The sequence below is a fragment of the Callospermophilus lateralis genome, chromosome 18 (assembly GCF_048772815.1).
Source record: "Callospermophilus lateralis isolate mCalLat2 chromosome 18, mCalLat2.hap1, whole genome shotgun sequence".
Classification (NCBI taxonomy): domain Eukaryota; kingdom Metazoa; phylum Chordata; class Mammalia; order Rodentia; family Sciuridae; genus Callospermophilus; species Callospermophilus lateralis.
In genome coordinates, this window is record NC_135322.1 from 64,839,920 (window position 1) to 64,854,650 (window position 14,731).

A 14,731-nucleotide genomic window follows, 5' to 3' on the forward strand; every position below is an offset into this window, starting at 1 on the left:
TCTCCCGTCGCTCCTTCTGGGTTTGTTGTGGTTGGTGTCTCTCATCATCTTGTGTTTTCGCAAATGTCACTGATGGTGTCAGTTTACTGCTCTGCCTCCCCTGGGCCAGTCTCCACTGACAGAGGATGTACTCACCTTCCAGCTCACGGCTTGAGTCTGCACCTCACTCTGGATTTTACTTGGGCCTTTTCTGTCTTTCTTCCTTCCTTTCTTTCTTTCTTTCTTTCTTTTTAATTTTCTCAGACATCTTAGCTTTTGAAGCAGCAGGTGGCCGTTTTTGTCTGTGCCCGTGGCCACATCCTCCGGGAGTGCTCCCTGGTCCGCAGTCGGCACTCTGCTCCTTATTCTTGCTTCCTTTAGGGTGACCTCGCATGGGAGGTGCTTTGCTGCGGCTTTCTAGGAGAAGTGGTGGCCGTGGTTTGAGAGCAGGCTGGCCACAGGAGCCCCTCTCATCTCACGGATGCCCTTCTGCTGTTTCGTGTGACATCAGCAAGGAGGGCGCCTGCCTTGGGGTTTCGTGGTCCAGGATTCTCCCTCACTTTGACCTAAACACTTTCCTTCACTTGCTCCTCTGTCTTTGCCCTGGTTCACTCCGACCCACTTCTGCATCCCTCAGACACATGGGGCCTGCAGGTCCTATTATATCTTCATATAAACAACTTAATTTTAAGTGAAAAGTGACTATAGTTTTGAAAACACGATATGTAGTGAGGACGGTGGCTTGTTTTGTTCCTGCAAATCTCCATTTGTCTGCATTAACAGAAGAGGCTGGGTTCGTACATCTGCTCCAGCCTTTAATCTTCTGGCCTTTCGCCTGTCACACAGTCCCTGGAAAATCCATCTCCGCAGGAGAACCCTGGTCCTTATCTTGCCAGAGACTCGGACTCTCTATTTTCATGTGGGGGTTTTGGATTATGCTGCCACAGCTTCTCCCACGAATCCTCCATGAGCTTGTGATGGGGAGGGGTGAGACCAGGACTCAAAGCTGTTCTGTCCTCTTCGCTGTTACCATCTAGGGCTGCTGGACTGGTTGTCTCCATTGAGCAAAGAATTGAAGAACGGGACACGGACACAGCCAGCAAGCAGCAGGTTTATTGCAAAAGTGACAGGGACAGACTTCTCCAAAAAGAAGGGGGCTCAGAGCTGGGACTCTGGTGGGGAAGTCTGGGCTTATCCTTTTTGTGGTCTCCGCCATTTCCTCCTTTCCTTCTGTCCTCCCCTGTCCTTGCACTCTTCACTATTGTTGGTTGGTGCTCCCTCTGTCCACGTGTCTGTTTTAGCTTTCTCTTGGATCCCCTGCTTGGGAGCACAGACTAGAGAAGCATCTGTCTGACTGGGTCCCTGCCTGGGTCCAGGAGCACTTTTGTCAAGCAGAAAGTTGACCTTCTTAGAAGATCCTCTCCATGTGGCCCTGGCCCTGACCTCCTCATTTGCCATATGCCCTGGCTGGCTAAGCCCTTCTATATCTCCCTCATTGCCACATCTATTAACATCATAGAGGAATTAGCCATAGCAATAAGGCAGGAAAAAGAAATACAGGGTGTAAGGTTTAGGAAAGAGGAATTAAACTGTTGCTATTCAGACACAATATAATGTAAAGTTCAAACAACTGATTCACAATCTACCATAATTAATTAGTAACTTTAGCTGAGTTGCTGGATACAAGATCAACATTAAAATTTTGGATACGTACCAGCAATGAACGAGTAGAAAGTAAACTCTTGAAAGTCACCCTTGCGGGTAGGGATGTGGCCGAGTGATAGAGTGCGTGCCAGTCGTGCACAAGGCCCTGGCTTCCATCCCGAGCACACAAAAATTGAAAGAAAAAAAAAAAGCCAACATTTATAAGAGAAGCAAAAAACACCAAAGACCTAAGAATAAATTGAACAAGAGATGTGCAATACTTCTATGCTGAAAAATGCCAAGTATTGAGAGAAATATAAGGAGGCATAAATAAAAGGAAGGATACCTCTCAATTACTGAGGCGAGACTCAGTATAAAAAGGTGCCAATTATCTCCACATTATCTCTGGATTCAGTACCATTTTCAACAAATCTCCGATTTTCTCTGTGTGTGTGTGTGTGTGTGTGCGTGCGCGCACACGCATGTCCTCCCACAGATAGGAAAGCTGGTTTCATGGACATGCAAAGGAAAAGAGTCACGGCGGACTGAGCTTTTCAGGTGTCTAGGAAGGAGGACAGTGGGGAGGTGGACATGTGACTTCACAGGGAGCCAGTGGTGCTCCTGCAATCACAGTTCCTTGGCCCATTCCCAAGTTCTACTCCAGGGCCAAGAGGAAAGCAGGGCATGGCCAGGAGTAGTCCCCCTCTGTGTCACTACTCAGGGTCTATGGGACATTTGCTTTGGGGGGTCCTGATGCAGCCACCTCCTGCACTCCTGAGACAAACTGGCTGTCATGTCTGCCTTCCCCACAGCCTCCTGGGGGTCACCTGGGTCCTCCAGGGGGATTTGTCCAGTAGCAGGAAGACTCCATGTTGAGGGCAAGGCTTTGTCATTTTTATTAAGAAATGATTAGTGAGATGGGCACAGGGGCGCACACCTGTCATCCCAGCGGCTCAGGAGGCTGAGGCAGGAGTATCTCAAGTTCAAAGCCAGCTCAGCAACTTAGTGAGACCCTAAGCAACTCAGTGAGACCTTTTCTCTCAATAAAATACAAAAAAAAAAGGGGGCTGGGAATGTGGACTCAGTGGTTGAGCACTCATGGGTTCAATCCCCAGTACCAAAAAAACAAAAAACAAAGAAAACGACTGTGAGTCTTTAGATCAAAGCACAGTGTCAGGAGTTATCAGTGATTTTTGTTTGAGGGCAGCACTGCTGTGACAGCCGTGGCTCTGCAGTGGCAGCTGTATTTCCAGCCCACAATGCATACAGGGCACATGGGCACTACCTTTGGCCAAGTACTGAAAAAATGGCACAAGGAACAAAGGACAGAGTGGAAGTCAGGAGGAGGGAGCAGCTCCCCAGGCTTGTTCTGTCAGGCGGGAGTCGCTAATCCATTGGAATGAGTCCTGGCTGCTCTTGGGCCCCTCTGGCTGTTTTATTCCTGGGAGTTCACAGAGGATTCTGAGGGTTTTAACAAGCAAGGCCAGAACTGGGGAACAGGATGTGTCATGAGCTGGCAAAGTCCTGGTGTCGGTGCCAGAGTGGAGGGAACTGTTCCATGTGCACGAGGTGCCAGCCGACCTGCAGGGTCATGGGGTCGGGGGCACGCAGGAGGCAGTAGAGAGCAAGCTATCCGGGACACATCCTCATCTCTGCTGGGAGTGGGGGGCGGGGCTCCTGACTATGCCGCCTCCCCAAGTCTTCCGAGTTCCCTGCTGGCCCCCAGCACCCTCAGATGCTCTCCCTCAGCCAGCCAGACCCATGCTGCCTCTGCAGGCCACTCTTCTGGGTCTCCACGGTCCCTGGGGGGATGCTCCTGACGGGAGCAAATGAAAATAAACTCCCACAGTCTGTTCGTCCTACTGAACGGGAGCCTCCGCTTCCCTGGCTCTCCATCAACCTGGTTGTGACACACCTTCTAGCCCTGGGTAAAATAATGCCCCATCACATTCCCCAGAGATGATTAACCATGTTTTGCTGTAATTAGCAGCCACGCCAGAGCCCTCTGAACTTCCTGCCCACCAGGTCAGAGGTGACAAGTGTGCTGGGGCCTGGCTGGCCTCGGCGCTCCCCGTATCTCAGCCGTCTGTACATCACAGGCTCCCCGAGGTCCTGCTCCCCCAAAGGAGCAGCCTGTGTCCTGCTGCCAAGGCTCCGGTGTCATTCATCCAGTGTGCTCACAAGGCCAGCCCCACACTGGCGCTGGGCCAGGAATGCTGTTCTCTGCTGCCGAGGGCCGAGGCCAAACTGGGACTGGGAAAGGGCAGGTTAGATAAGCGAGACTCCAAACCCTGGGTGGAGAAGGCCCCGCCAGCACCCTGTGAGGGCTGTGTCTCCCGGTCAGGAAGGCTCTGTCTGCGGAAGTCCATAATGAGCACTCTGAGACTCTCGCCCAAGGACTCGGCCTGGACCAGCACACAGCCCCTTTGTTCTCCCCGACTGTGCCAAACGCTTTGTGTTTCTGAATAGCTGACTGGTCGGCCACTGGACAGTGAGTCTCGCCAAGAAGCGGCAGGGCTGACTTTAACTCTCTAGGGTCTGCCACCGGTGGCCGTCTCCAAGGTCTGCTGCTGCCACCGCGCTGCGGGCACCTCTGCTTACACGGACCCGCAGGCTGCTGGGGAAGAGGGCAGGAGGGGCAGGCTGATGACCAGGGCCTGAGGAGCTAACTGGACAGAAGACGATTTCCTCTAGGTGACAGGCCTCCACCAGGGGATGCCATGGGCAGCCATGGGTGTTGGAGATGTTGTGACATGAGGGGGGCACGTCACTCGGCGGGTGGGCATGGGGAAGGTTCTGGGTTATTCTGAGTGCCACGGGGCTGCTGCAGGGTGGTGAGCAGGCAGCGATGCCAGGGACCCTGTCAGAAAGAGTCAGGTCACTGGAAGGTGACGGGGAGCAGGAGGTAGGGCAGAATGACACCCGAGGTCCCCACGTGCTGGTCCCCAGGAGGGACATGGGACTGTGACCTTACAGGGCCACAGGGACTCGACTGGTGCAAATGTCCAGGCTCTTGAAAGGGGAGATGGCCCTGGATGGCCCTGTGTGCCATCGGAGAGGCAGAGGTGAAGAGGGCAAGGGCCACTGCTGCTGGCTTCCAAGGTGGAGGGTGGGCCCAGGGACAAGGGCCGCCAGCAGCTGCCAGGGGTGGGAGGTGGCCTCTCCCCGGAGACCTGGAGAGCCAGCCCTGCTCACACGGCGACTGCGGCCATGAGTCGGGGTTTGGGAACCTGCCCCCTGAGCTGTAAGAGGGTCTCTGTGTTTAAGGCACTTAGGCTGTGGTCAAGGCCACAAGAGAAGGCGGATCTTCCTGGTCCAGGGGAGCGGGGAAGCTGGCTGCCCAGGTGTGCTGACATTTCCCTCCCCAGCACACTCCCACAGAAATGGTGCCCCCCGAGGGTCAAGCACATGAGGACACTGGGGCTGCTCAGAGCTAGCTGCAGAGCTGGCCAGCATGGATTGAGTGGCCAGAGGTGGTAGTGGGGTAGTGGGAGGCACTGGCCATCCTGGCCATGCTGCTGACTCTGGGCTGTGGACAGTCCCTGACTCTGGTACTCCTCAGCCACCGCCTTGTGGCCACCTGTTCCATCTAAGACCCTGTGGTAGGATTTGAGGAAAACGATAGTCTGACAACTGGCAATGACGACCCACACCCTCACTCTGACCCCCAGAAAAGCCCTGGGGATCCTGAGCAGAGTCTTCGGGACAGTGCCTGGGGAGGCCAGCAACCTTATCCCACGTCTTGGGTCCCATGGGAAAGCCTGTCCACCCCAGCTGTGGGCCCCGGGGAGTGGCCAGGCCCCTGCTCTCGTGTGCGGCAGTGGTGGCAGGCTAAGGTGCGTCCACCTGGTGTGGCCCCTCAGGTGCAGGGTCCTCCCGCCCAGGCCATGTCTCTTGACTCCCCGTGGCCCACGTGCTAGGAACAGAGTCCAGGGCACCCTGACCCTCCCCACCTCCCTGCCTCCCTCCCCCAGCCTCCCAGCCGTCCTGCTCTGCCCCTGGCTGAACCAGCCTCGCCAAGGTGTGAACTGGACGAGGTGACTAGGGTGAGCTGGGCTGAGGGATCCGCCCAGGACTTCAGGTCAGGTCCAGGGACAGCCAAGAGGTCCAGCAGTTCTGTCCCCAGGCTCATGACCCACAGAATAGAAAAGAGGTGTGGACAGAACCTGGGCATGGTTGTTGACCACTGCCCACGCACAGGAAGGGTGGAACTGGGCAGATGAGAAGCAGGTGTGAACAGGTGGAGGACAGGTGCGTCTTCACATGCTGGGGGAGGCCAGCCGCTGAAGGTGGTCCACCCAGCACAGGTGGACCCAAGGCCTGGCTCTGAGACCCAACCAGTCACCGACGCCCACCCTGAGCCTCCACGTGGGGAGCCGTGCAGAAGGGGCAGATTCGACGGAACGAAGATTGCCATCACCAGGGCTGGGGACACGGGGGTGCTGCCTGAGGGGGTGTGTCTCCTTTTATTGGTGATGAGAATGTTCCAGAACTGGACAGAGGCGATGGTCGCACAACCCTGTGAATGCAGTAGATACCACTGAGCTGTTTAGATTAAAATGGCTGATTTTGTGTTCTGTGAACCTCTCAGTTTCAAAAAACTCCTTGAGAAATTACATAAAAACAACAAGGACAGGGAGGGGCTGAGGTGGCTTGCTGCCTGGGCTGAGGCTTGCCACAGTACCCTGACCACGGAGGGCCACGGAGGACCAGGGAGTGGACGCCAGGAGGAGGGAAGCCCCAGCACAGGGCGCTGAAGACCTGGGCTCCCCACTCGCTCAGCCTGTCGGCAGGCCCGGGGCCTGGACCAGTTCCTGGCCGGCATAGCAGCTGCTGCTCCAGTCCTCAGCCAGGGAGGCTCACCGGCTGGACTCCACAGGTGAGGAACCACGGGCCGAGTCAGTCAGAGACCCTCCCAGGACCCGTGAGATCACGCGACCCCACGCTCACTCCTCCTGGGGCAGAGTCCTGGCCCTGCTGGAATCGTCTGCAGGAGAGGAGGCAGAGCGGAGGCCCAGTGAGGGCGAGGCCAACCACGCTGTGGGCTGGACTCCCACAGAGCTTTGCCAAGTCAGAGACTAACCCCGTTTCCTGGAGCATTTGGGACTAAGGCCTGGGGACACCTGCTCAGGCTCTGCTGGCCATAGATGCTGGGCTGTGCCCAGGCCAAGGCTCAGCCCCATGCTCCCCAGTGCACGTGCACCAGGACCTCCGGTGCGACCATGTTTGGAAAGTGGGTCGCTGCAGGGGCAAGAAGTCAGGAGCGGTCATGCTGGAGTAGGGTGAGCCCTGCATTCGATGACTGTTGTCCTGAGGAGAAGGGCACAGAGACACAGGGAAGCAAGCAGGCTGTGTGGCAACAAGGGTAGGTACTGCAGGGATGTGCCCCCTGGCTGGGGACACCAAGAATGGCCAGCAGCCGCCAGGAGCTGGGCAGTCAGGAGGAGCCTCTGAGACTGCGGCCCTGCTAGGCCCTGCGTCTTCTGGCCTCCAGACTGTCAGAGGCACAGGGGGTGGGGAGGGGCGGCGTGTGGTAATGAGGCTACAGGGTGCTGACTCTGCAGCAGGAGGGCAGGGGCCGGCCGGCCTGCCTGCAGACTCTTGCTGGCGGCATTGCCAGATAGCTGGCCGAGGTGCAGGCAAGGGTGCAGGGTGCCGGGCACACGGTGCCCCAGGGTGCAAAACCTAACGGGCTGAGGAGGCAGGAATGAAGGTGATGTGGTGTTCTGTGTGGGTTCTGGGACGGGGACTAGGCGCAAGGAGGAGCCAGAGAGGCCTGTACAAAGTGAGTTTAATTCCTATCATGAACCCATGGGGCTCACGGTGTGACCACTGTCCCTTACAAACAAGGGTGGGTCACATGGGAGCGTCCTATTCACTCTCCAGTTTCCCGTTAATCTAAAGTGGTTCCAAAAAGTCAGGGAGGTGCCGCTCTCGGGTGCCCATCCTGCGCCGTTGACCGGAGAGGAGCACCTCCTTAGATCTCCTTTCTCTTCTGTGTGCTGGAGAGGGCACCCAGGGCTTTGTCACCGAGCACGCCCAGCTGCCCCCTTGTCCCTGCACCACCCCTCCTCCCCATCTGGAGGCCCAGTTCTTCTCATCAGTGCCACAGAGGAAGAGAAGCAGGTGCAGGGGTCAGAGGCAGGGAGGGGCCCGCTGGTGGCAAGGATGAAACCCAAGAGGCCGTGGGGAACTGGAACTGTGGTGGGCACAGCTTCTGGTCTGGAGCTCTTTTCCGTCTGTTCTTACTGTTTGGGCCTTCTAGAACATTCTGTGGAAATCCCACAGATGCCCACAGGTGTGCATGAGCTGGGCCTGGCCAGCACTGGCCACCACTGGCCATCGCTCTGGGAAGTGGGAGCTTGGCCATGGCCCTGTGGGTGTGGCTCCCCGGGGGCCATCTCCCTGAGCCTCAAGAGCAAGGCAGGGGTAGCCGTCTCCACTCCCTGCAGCTGACATGGATGGCCTGTTGCTGGATCAGCAGGAGCCCCCAGGTCAGGGCCACCACTGAGATGGAGAATCAGCGCATGCCCACTCTGCAGGAGCCCCGCAGGAACTCGCCTGGCCATCATGTGCCAGGTGAAAGAGCCTCCCCCCAGGGCAGGTCTGCCGGACCTCGGACGTGACCTTATTTGGAAATAGGGTCTTGGCAGATGGGTTAGGATGAGGTCGCCCTGGCCTGGCAGAAATGGGAGGGGCCGTTAGCCAGGGAGGCCTGGGACTGCAGGAACTGGGGGCCGAAGAGCGTCCGTGCTCTGGCTGCTAGGGGCAGAGTGGCACTGTGGACGCCTTGATCCTGGGCTGACCCCATCCTGACCAGGGTCTGGACTGAAACCCAGTGTCCCCTCCAGACCTCCAGGAGGGAATTGATGCAGCCCATCCCAGGACAGCCCAGGACTGCCCTTTGTGAGGCCTCTCTGCAAGGGGAGGTCAGCAAGGCCTCTTCACACTGCCACCCACGGCAGCTGAGCACGTTCTCGGCACGGAGTGCTCTGTCCCCATGGGACTACTCAGCTCATAATCTGCCACTGTGACTTGTGGGCAGTTCCCAGTGAGGGCTGCTGTAGCCCTGTGCCCAGGAACGTCCCCACCTTGGCTTGGGCACCGTGCCGTGCCTTTCTCACACTGGGAGGCCACAGGGCCACTGGCTCCAGAAACTCACTGTGCCCTTTCTAGGGTGTGGAGTTAGCGGCTCGGCTCACCTGAGACCCCAGGGGACTTCCAGGGGACTCGACTGGCCAGGATTTTTGCCACCTGCAAGGTTCTGAAAACTATGTAAAGACCTGAGCTAAACCAGCCCAGATGGTGGGATCAACAGGCCCCTCCTCTTGGAGGATCAGACCCACGGGTCCACCCAGAACAGGGTCAGCAGAGCTCGGGATTGAGCACAGGGCGGGTGGGTTCTAGTCATGACCCCGAGCTGCCTCACGTTGGACGAGGCATGGATTTTCCCCTAGAGGAACCCAAGAAAGGAAACAGAAGTGGGCAGGGACTGAGGAGCCAGGAGGACAATGTGACCCCATGAGGACTGGACTTCACACTGCATTTCCCCCTGCCGCTGAGGTGTGGAGGTTAGGGGCCTTGCCCAGGGAAGCAGGGCTGGGCAGAGTCTGCGAGGGCACGTGGTCCCCAGCAGCCTCTGCCGATCCCCAGAAGCTCTGTGGCTGGGACACCTCCCCACATTGCTCTGGCTTGGGGCACAGGGGTTCATGGCTGCGTGTCCACCTGCCACTGGACGCTGGCAGCCAAAAGGGCTTCGTGTGAGTGGCCTCCCAGGTGGAAGACAAGTCGGGAGAGCTCAGCCTGAGCCTGTGGAGACCCTGTGAAGTGTGGCCCATCCTGACCGGGGTCTGGGCTGAACCCAGTGTCCACTCCAGGCCTATCTCCCTGAGAGGTTCTTGGTGGGGGGGGAGCGGTCACCGTCACAGCAGGAACACAGCTCAGCTCACAGCTGTGGGGCACCCTGGACACCAGCCTCAGGTCCAAAGCAGTGTGGTCTCTGGGTCCCAAGGGACTCACCCAGGAGCGGGGCCTAAGTCAAACGGGAACAGCAAGGACAGGCTGCCACCACAGGCCGGGCAGGCGCCTCCCTGCCCTCCTTCCCCAGGCTCTTGTCCCTTCCAGGAGAGGAACTGTCCCTTCCAGGAGCTCCTGTTCCCAAGCAGCGCTTTCAGAAGGCCCCAGCAAGTCTCCCCCAGGCCGCCCTGGAGCAAACCCCAGGAGAGGAGCAATGTGCCCCTGAAGATGCCCACGGCCTCGGCCTCCCAGCAGTCCCTGGGCTCCAGAGGCTGGTGGATCCCAGACAGAGCAGGTGTCCTGGGAGGGGGGCCACGGGAGGGGATGAGGAGGCCACTTCCCTAACCCCACCCGCCCTGTGTGGGGGTCCCCTGGCCACCCCCACTTCACAGGAGAGGGGGGACTTGGGAGGTGGAGCTGCCCGCTCAGCCCTTCCCGCTGGGACTCCACACAGAAAACCCCCTCCGGACCCCGGGGTCCAACCGGACAGCGCTCTGCCTGTTCTTCAGCTTCAGTTGAAAGAAGTTTGAGAATCTCCGGCCTCTAAAATACTTCTTGTTTTTGTGCTGGGGGTTGAGCTCAAGGGAGCCTTACCACTGAGCCCCACCCCAGCCCTTTTCAGTCATTTTTTAAATGTTGAGCAGAGTCTCACCAAGTCCCTCAGTCTGGCCTCGGACTTGTGATCCTCTGGCTCCTCCTGCCTCAGCCTCTCATCACTGTCAGTGCCGGTGTGTGTCCCCAGCCCAGCTCCCAGCTTACAGAAGGCACAGATGAGCAAGGCCAGCAGATGGCCCTCCCACGGAGCTCAGCGGGCACCTGCGTGGGGCCAGGGCCTGCAGGGAGCAGGGAGCAGGGCATGTCCCCCACGAGCCTTCTCGTGACACTCTGCTCCAAGTTGGCTCTCCCCTGACAGCTCATCCTCCACAGAGCTGCTCCCGGGACTGAGCCAAGTTTAGGAATGACATGGGAGCAGCTTTCATGGAAGAGGCTGGCTCCGCGGCTCCGCTCTGGCAGGGCTCCTTTGAGAGCCAGCTCAGGCCGTCCGTGAGGGCTACAGTCTTGGATAAAGTGTCACAACTGTGGTACAGTAAGCCCAGGGCTTTCTTGGACCCTTGTCCAGAAGGGCAAGCCCCCTGAAATGTTAGGAAATATCACCAGCAAGCAAAGACAACTGCCCATGTGCACTGTGCCGAGGAGGACCTGCCTGGCGAAGCCTCCTTGGAGACCAGGAGGACCAGAGCCCGCGTGCCAGCCATCCAGCCAAAGTGATCTCGTCTTGAGCTTCCCCAGCCCCTCCCCAACCTGAGTCAGGAGCTGCTGGGATTAAGGGGTTCTGACAAGCTGGTGGCACTGACTGGACCCTCCTACTGGGGACAGATGGCCTCGGGCTGCCGGGCTTCTTGTAGAGAGCTCTAGGGCGGCTCTGGGCTGGACACCTGCCTCTGGGCTTTCACTGGAAGGTAAAAGCCTTCCTGGGGGTGAGACCTGGGCCACGTGCCTGCTCACCTCCCACCGTTGCGAACATCAGCAAGGGAGAGGGGACTTCTGGAACCTTCCATTACCCTATTTGACCCAGAGGATTTGCTCCCTAATGAACAGGTAGAGACTGGTTTGTGGAGGACCTGTTCACTGGGGGCACGTGTTTGAAGGAGCTGACTTTAATCATGCAGTTGAGCCCCTACTTGCAGAATTTAGTCACTCTTTGCTTCAAGGGAAAGAACTGGGTCTTGTTGGAACTGGACCTCAGGAAGCGAGCAGGGCGGGCCTCGGCACACGAGAGTCGGGGATTTGGGCTTGGCAGGAGGATGAAGCCTTGGACTGAGCCCAAGATACTTCTGGGGGGAGGATTTGTCTGTTCCCTGGAGACAGGACCAGATGCATGTGGGCTGCAAGATGGGCGCTGAGGCCAGGTCCAGGAAGAGGGTGGGCTGGAGGTGGGGCAGGCCCGCAGGGTGCAGGGCCAGGTGCTTCTCCTTGGGGCCGAGGTCTTCCGGTGCCAGGGTGTGGGGCTCCACACTGCATTCTGTGTCCTCACATGGGTCCAATCCCACCTCTCAGCTCCTGTCTTCTCGGGCAGGCTAAGGGATGTCTAGGGTGTAAGGGATGTCTCCGTAGGGTGGGGCAACATCACCCATCTCCCCTTCTGCGACTGCAGGGTCAGTTCACTTTCTCAGGAGCGACCAGTGGGCCCCACAGGTTCTGGCCGAGGTGCTAGAGGGTGGCCTCTGCTGCCCAGCCAGCCAGCCGTAGACCTGAGGGAGCCCCTTGGAGCGCTCTGCTGCGGCGCCTCAGCCTGGAAGGGGCAGGGTTTGCGGGACTCTTCCCTGCAGTGCGCCCACAGGAACTGGAGGGTGCTCTCCACTGTCCCCACCCTGCAGATGTTTTGGAAGTAGGTGGAGGGCTGACAGACTCTTCAGGGGCCTGGCCAAGGCCGGGAGGACCAGAGCAGGTGCTGGTTTCCCTCTCTGGGGTCCTGGGGACACGGAGGTTCCTGAGTCTCCCCACTTGCTAGAGGTCAGCAGTCCACGCTCTCAACCAGGACCTAGTCCTACTGCCCACCCCCAGCCTCATGCCTGCTGACAGCTCAGGCCTGTGTGGGATTCGGACAGCGCCCCAGGTGGGGGCCTCCCCACTGCAGCCCTACTACCTGCCCAATGGCTGTGTGAGCCTGGGGGTCCACAGGAGAGGCCCGCCCAGCAGCATCCTGTACGTGCTGGGGCAGCCCCATCTCCTGCTCTGCCTGCCCGTGGGAGCTGAGAGTAGCCCTGAGGCCCTGGTGCAGCTGGCCGGCTCTCTCCACCCACCTCCATCAGCAGCCCTGCCTGCGGGGACAGGCCAGCTTCTCCAGGTGGCTTTGTGGACAGTGTCCAGACCCTTCACATCGGTGACAGTCGGGGAGCTGGGCAGGGTGGTGCTGTTCCCACCTAGTCAGGGCTCTCATGCTTCTTGGTGCCTCTCCTGGTACGCTGGTCCTAGCAGCAGCTGGCCTTCCTGTCCACCCGGATTCCGTGGGCTGAGTCCTCAAAGAACAGGGCTTGCTGACACTTGCCAAGGGACGGGCAGGGCGGTGGGGGCCTAGGACACCCTGCTCTCGTTTCAGGGGATGCCTGGTAGAAGCCTCACGGGGTACACCGCAAGTCCAGCCCCAAGCTCTGGTCCCACTCTTTGGGGAGGAGAGCTGCCCCTGCCTGGCACCTAGGATTCATGCCCACCGTCTTCCAAATTCTCCTGGTATCAGGGAGCCAGCTGGAGCTGGGGGTGGGGGGAAGGACGGTGGAGTGCATGGGCAGGGGTCTACCCAGACCCCCGGCTTCCACTCCTTTGTCTCATCAGTGACCATTGACACAAAGCTCACAATGCTTTTTTTGTTTTGTTTTGTGGTGCTGGAAATTGAGCTCAGGGACACTGGACCACTGAGCCACACTCCAGCCTTATTTTGTATTTTATTTAGAGACAGGGCCTCACTGAGTGGCTCAGCACCTGGTAGTTGCGGAGGCTGGCTTTGAACTCACCCTCCTCCTGCCTCAGCCTCCTGCTGGGTTTACAGGCGTGAGACAAAATGCCGTGAGCAAACTGGTTCAGTTCTTCTCCTTCCCCAGAGCCTGGAACTCAGAGCCTGAAGCCGCGGGACCCCTGGCCTCAGGAGACCCCTGTGGTGGGCCCTTCACCACACCCCCATTCCTGGCCCCATTCCCTCCCCTCACCTGGAACTGGAGACCCTCCCAGGCCTTACAGTTTAGGATGTGGACATGAGGTGTGCCCTAAAGCTCCTGTGTCCCTGCAGGGACATCCAGAGGTGTCTGGTCCCTGGGGCTCCTGAGCTCACCCAGGGTGACTGGACCGGCAGGTGGTCACTGTTGGCAGGTGGCCATGGCTGGAGTTGGTCGCTGGGGGCAGGCCCTGCAAGGACACATGTGCCCTGCTGCCCCTTCCTAGGGGCTTCCTGCAGAGAGCTGCTCTCCATGAGGGCCCTGGCCGCCACACCTTGGGCAATGGAGTCGGCCATCTATGGACTGAGACTCTGATTCTGTGAGCCAAAGTAAACTTTCCCTCTTTTAATTGTTCTTGCCGGGCATTTTGGTCACAGAGAGCTAACACTTGGCCGGAGCAGCGTCCCCCAGCGAGACAGGGGTAGTTCTGCAGGAAGTCTCTCCTTGGTAAAACCTGCTGTTTCCCTTCTCAAAACCCCTGCCTCGCACCTACCCAAGCAGCCCGCCCTGCCCCAGGAGGGGGCGACAAGTCCACCCGGCCAGCTCCTCCAGCCAGACTGGCCTTCAGGGTCCCCTCCAGGGTCAGCCCACTTCCTCCTACAGGGTCCTGAGAGGGCGGGGGTCTCCCAGGGCCGAGGGCTCTGCCCGTCCAGGGCTGGTCATCAAGTCTTGAAGCCAGCACTGCCGCCCAGCTCTGGGCCCCAGCAGGTGGCACTGGGCCGCAGGGGCACCTGAGGGGAAGTGGGGCCAGTTACCGGTGCCAGGGAGCAGCCAGGCTGCTGGCTGGAGCCCATGTCCTGTCCTGCGAGTGGACAACACAGGCAGGGTGAGTGGCTACCTGCTGACCAGGCTGATGCCAGGCTGAGAGGAGAGGGGCAAGGGGAGGGGCAGGGCTGTGGGGCAGTGGGGCTCTCCACTCTGCCACATGGTGCCTGAGGGGATAGCTGGTCCCCGCAGGCAGAGAAGGCACTTGAGGGTCTAGGACTGGATTTGTCCCAGGGAGGCCTTGCCCCTCCCCTAGGTCACCTGGGAAAGGGGCTTTCTCCTAGCCAGCTGCTCCTGAGGACACGGGTGGGGATTGCTCAACCTGGGCCACTGTCCAGGCACACCGGGTGTTAAGCTCACAGTGGACGTCATCAGGAAGTGCCGCAGGGCAGGGGATTTGGCAGCCCCTCAGGAGTGCCCAAGGCGCCACGCCAGCAGGAGGGGGGTGGCCGCTGCTCCAGGATGGCCCCCGGCAGCTGGGGTAGCCAGTTGCCCACTGGGCTGTCACCCAGAGAAGCGGGGCTCGTGGCGTCTCCTGCCCCAGTGGCGCCAGGGCTGGTGTCAGGGTGCTGCTGTGTCACCAGCTGCCTGTTTCACTGTGTCAGGGCTGGGGGCCA